The following is a 6,000-nucleotide window of genomic DNA, read 5'->3' as shown; positions in this document are numbered from 1 at the left end:
GCACATAATATCACCATTTGATCAAGTTAGATCAATGACCAGAGATTCTTTTTGGGAAAATGTGGGGCACACTCAACCAATTTTATGAATGCAACCAGAAAAAAGACATGTGTCATCTCTAGTCCCTAATAACTAATAAATATGCTATATAAGAACACTCAACTATTCATATTGTAAAGACTATTCATATGGATTAGAATAATTTAACTATACTATATTAGGTCCTTAATGCTAATTATATTTTAAGCATTGTTGAAAGCATAAAATAAGATAAATATTTTGTTAATGTAAATGGTTTAGTTTGAAATTCAATACACATTGCACAAATGCACAATTGTTTATTAAAATATAATAATAATTATAATTATAATTACAATTTAATATGATGATGCAAGTGTTAATATAATAAAGGGGGTGCCACCACTACTGTTGGATGAGCAAGGATCAATAACTCAATATGTATTTTATGTCGATTTGGGTAGTACTCAACTCGTTTTCCCAAATTATTTTAGAGAGGAGACATGTGGCATACATGTAATACTAGTGACTATTGGATAATCATTTTGACATGGACTGTGGATATCATATTGACATGTGAGATAGGGAATCAAGCTAACCACCATTCAATCAACTGAGATCAATGTCTCCAAATGAATTTTGAGCCAATTTTGGCAGTAGTTGACTTGTATTCAAATATTCCCTAGGAAGAGGACATGTGGTATGCTTTACATAACATCTATTGTAGCATCCACATCCTTTACAGTTCTACACACTATTCGATCAACAAAGATCGAATGACCCTAGTCATATTTTAGACAAATTTTTGCTAGAGTAGTCTTGCTTTCTCAAATGCCACGAAAGGAAGACATGTTCCATACATAAATCAGGAAAAGAAGAAGACATGTGGCATTAACATATCCATAGTGTGGTAATGGTATTGGATACAATTGATTAATTGTGTGTTGTTGTTAATGTTACTCAAATGTCATATCAATTGACAGACAATGCTTACCGAGCTCACTTGGTCAGTGAAGATAGTTTTCCTTGTCTAATAAGCGTTCACAAGTTTACTCTGAAAGATGTTAGTCTACCAAGCTCACCCGAGCATTGAAGGAATTGAGATAGAAAAGAGTGTTAACCAAGCTCACTCAGTTAACAAAGGGAAAGTTGGACAGATTTAGTATTCACCAAGTTCACTCAGTTGCCAAAGGATTTTTGCAAGCTCACAATGTTAATCAAGCTTCTGTTGGTTAACACAGGAAATCGTTCCAAAGTTAGTTTCTACCAAGCAGGGTCAGCTTACGAAGAATTTTTCTTATTTTGGCATATGAAGCTTAATTACTTTATGTATTGATTCTAGCTGAATATGATGATGAATATTAGTTATTGTAATTTGAATTTGGGCTGACCTGACAATTTGGAAGGTATAAATAAAAGGTCAAGTTGAGACTTCTAGTGTGTGTTGATTGGATTGAGAAGAAAAGAGAGGAAGCGAACTTGAAGGATAAGCAGGTATCCTTGTGGAGCAGAAAAGTAATATTCGATCAGGAAAGATAAAGTTTAAGCACAAAAGAGATCTAGATTCAACAATTTAGTTGCATCACAATCAAGTCATTTCATTTCTACTCTCTTACCATTTTAGTAGTGATCTAAAATCTCTTAACAAAGTTGGTTTAATAGCCAATTCTAAATCCTCTAACAAGGTAGCAACTCCATTGAATTGTTTTAAGACCTCTTGCAAGACCACTCCTAGAAGGGTGATTAAATCCTCTAATAGGGTCACACCTAACAATGTGTTTTGTAACCTTTAACAGGGTTGACTCCTAATAGGGCTCACTTTAGAAGAGTGAAAACCAGTAACTAGTTACATTGGTGGTTTTTCCCAAATTGGGATTCTATGTTAAATCCTCGTGTCTCATGTGTTCATGTTATTTCTCTTATGCTTGAAAAGTAATTACTATTAATGTTTTAAGATCTGCTAAAAGTAATTCTCACTCTGCATTTAACAAGTGACAACATTTTCTGTGTGTTTATTGAGTAACAATAGTAATCAATTTTCTCAGTCTAAATTTTATTATTGACATCTAAGGGATCTAGGATTTCTTTTTAGTGGTAACTGATTCACCCACCCCCCCACTCTCAATTAATCCTTCTATATTTTCAACAATTGGTATCAGAGAATTTGGTGCTTGCAAGAAAGGTTTCAATGAACTAAGCTAAAGATCAGGATGTCTTACAAGAGAGAGATTCCAAAGCTAAATAGAGATAACTTTTTAGCATGGTAGGGACTCATGAGACTTCATCTAGCCACCATTAGTGATTTAGGCTACAAATACCTTGATGAAGAATACAAAACTCCTATTGGTAGATTATTTGTTGGAGATCTTGCTAAGAAAAAGAACCATAACATCATGATGATTGATATTGCATTTGCTCTCAGCTATGATGAATTTGATGAGATCAAAGATTATAAAACTACTTTTGATATGTGAAACAAGCTAAAAGATATCTATGTTGGTGATGAAAATGTAAGGAGAGCCAAAGTAGAAATCCTTAGGGTACAATTTGATCAAATGAGAATGAGAGATGATGAAAATGTTGCCAAATATGTGGAAAGAATGAAAGCTAGTGTCAATGGAATTAGAGCATCTAGAGGATAAATCAAGGAAGAAACTATTGTAAGTAAAGTTCTCAGAACATTGCTTCCTATCTATGCAGTTAGAGTATTTGCTATTCAAGAAAAGAGATGTGATCCAAATCACAAGTTAAGTTTGGATGCCTTGGTAGGAAGATTGACAACTTTTGAGCTAGACAACTTTAACAATTATGTTCCAACTTCCAAAAATGTTGAGTTTGCATTTGAAGCTAAAATTCCACTCAAAGAAAAAGGCAAGAAAACAAAGGACATTCAGTTAGAAAGTGAAGAGGAAATAGAGGAAAGTTCTGATAGTGATCTCAAATTTTTTGAAGCTTTACTTGCAAAGAAATATTCTAGAGGTAAAGGAAAGTACAAAGGTAAAGTTACTTTAATCTATTTTTCATGTGAAGAAATTGGTTGTATTACTATCAGATGCTCAAATAGAGAAAGAAAGGATAGAAGAAGAGCCAAAAGTATAAAGGCAAGAAGGAATCCAAAAGTCATAAATCCTTCAAAGACAAAGGTAATAAGACTTGTTTTATGGCTAAAGATTTTGATAACAATGAAGATGAAATAGTGTACATTTTTGTAAAAGATGAATCTGATGAAGAAGAAGATAAGATGGCACTTATCTCTCATGTTAGTAAAAATGACACATGGATCATATATAGCAGATGTTCACATCATATGATTGGAGAAAAAACAAAATTTGAACACTTTGAACACTATAATGGAGGTAGTATAAGGTTTGGAAATAGTGAACCTTGTTGCATAAAAGGGAAAGGTCACATATCATTAACCAATAAACTTGTATGTGATAATGCCTATTGGGTTGAAATGCTAAAGCATAACCTACTAAGTGTAGCACAACTAATCAACATTGGATTCAAGGTAGAATTAATTCATGGCAAGACAAGACTATTGGATGACAAAGGGAATCTGACTGGATCAAGCAAACAAATAAGATATAATCTATTTTATCTTGATCTTGGTGATTGCTCATGTTTTATTGCCGAAATGGAAGAAAGTTGGTTATGGCGCAGAAGACTATGTCATGTAAACTTTGATAATATGGTCAAGATAAGAAAATTTAGAAAAGTAAGAGGTATCCCTAGTTTCAAGAAACCAGATATTGGATTATGCAAAAATTGTTAGATTGGTAAAATGGGAAAGATTAGTTTTCAGAGCAAAAAGTATCAATCTGAAGATGCCTTAGAAATTGTGCATACTAATTTGTGTGGACCCATTGGAATATAAAGCTATGTTGTTGAAAATTTCTTTATTCTTATTGTTGATGACTACTCTAGAATGATGACTGTTATGTATCTTAGAGAAAAGTTAGAAGCATTTGAGAAATTCAAATGGTATCTAGCAAGAGCAAAAAAAGAAACAGGAAAAAGATTGAAATTCTTAAGATTAGACAAAGGTGGTGAATTCATCTCCAATGAATTCAATAATTTCTACATTGAAAGAGGAATCAAAAGGCAAGTATCAGCCCTTGGCACTCCTGAGAAAAATAGAATAGCTAAAAGAAGAAACAGATCCATCATGGATTCTGCAAGGACTCCAATGATTGAAAAGAGTGTTGCTATCAAATACTGGAAGGAAGCCATCAACATTGTAGTTCATACTTTGAACTAAGTATAGTTGAAGGAATCACATAAAACTCCCTATGAATTATGGTATGGCTATAAACCCAATGTAAGTTACCTAAAAAGTATTTCGCAGTAAATGTTATATCTTGAAAGAGTCTAGAAAAGGCAAGTTTGATGTGAAAGGTGATGAAGTTATATTCTTAGGATATTCCTATAGAAGTAAGACATATAAATGTTTGAATTTGTCTACTCATAAAATCATAGAAAGTGCACATGTGATAATTGATGAGTTTGCAGAAAGGACTAAAGAAGAAAGAAAAAAGTAACTAGAAGATTACAAAATATTTGTTTACTTTGAACTTGATACACTGCCAAGCATATCTATCAATAAGGAGACTTCACCTCCTAAGTCTTCCATAGCTACCAAGTTGCAAGAAGTACAAACTAAGTCATAGGGACCTGAGTCACATTCTGAAGCTACAGAGTCAATACCTACCAAGTCTGAACGACTTGAACCTAAAGTTGAAATTCAAAATGATGACAATGCAGAGGGAAAAGAACCTATAGTGGCCAAGTATGTCAAAATGAATCATGCACCTAATAAAATTATTCAAGATAAATTAGAAGGTACTATGACAAGAAGAAAATTAAAAGGTACATATTTACTTGCTGATTTTGAACCTAGAAGTGTCAAGGATGCTCTAGAAAATGAAATTTGGATTGAGGCAATGAATGAAGAAATAGAATAGATAGAAAAGAATAAAATTTGGACTCTTGTTCCTAGACCTAAAGATAAAAATGTGATTGGAACAAAATGGGTATTCAGAAATAAGTTGAATGAAGATGAGCAAGTATCAAGAAATAAAGCTAGATTAGTGTGTAAAGGCTATTCTCAAGAAGAAGGAATTGATTATGGTGAGACTTTTGCTCCTATTGCAATATTAGGAGGTGTTAGGACCCTACTTGCATATGTAGCTCACATAGGATTCAAAGTATATTTAATGGATGTCAAATCTACATTCCTAAATGGAATTCTTGATGAAGTCATCTACATTGAACAACTAGAAGGATTTGTTGATCCTGACAAAAGGGATATGGGCTGCAAATTACACAAAGAACTGTATGGTCTCAAACAAGCTCCTAGAGCCTGGTATGAAAGACTACATAACTACTTGATATAGATTGGTTTTCAGAGAACAAATGATAACAATAGTCTATACATCAAGAAAGGGCCAAATACCAAAATTGTGTTGATAGAGATATTTTTGGATGATACTCTATTTACAAGAAATGATGACCTATGCAAAGAATTTTTAGAACAAATGAACAAAGTGTTTGAGATGTCCATGTTTGGTGAAATAAAATTCTTTGTTGGATTGCAGATATAGCAAAATAGAAATGGTATCTATATCACCCAATCAAAGTATGTAAAAGAGATACTCAAGAAGTTTCGTATGGAAGATTCTAAACCAGTTGGTACCCCCATGTGTATTGGACACAAGCTTACCAAAGATGATGACTCCAAAGAATTAGATCATACCTTATATAAATCAATGATTGGAAAATTATAGTATGTAGTTCACACAAAGCCTGATACTACCTTAGCAGTTGGGATAGTGGCAAGATTCTCAGCTAAACCCAAAGAAAATCACATGATGGAAATCAAAAGAATCTTGAGATATCTGAAAGGTACTAGAGACTATGTTTTATGATACAAACTTGAAGGAAACCTAGACCCAAAGGTATTTACTGATGCTAATTTGGCAA

Source organism: Cupressus sempervirens, chromosome 10 (assembly GCF_028749045.1).
Source record: "Cupressus sempervirens isolate cs-2001-9-10 chromosome 10, ASM2874904v1, whole genome shotgun sequence".
Lineage (NCBI taxonomy): Eukaryota > Viridiplantae > Streptophyta > Pinopsida > Cupressales > Cupressaceae > Cupressus > Cupressus sempervirens.
Note: the sequence above shows the minus strand (reverse complement) of the source record.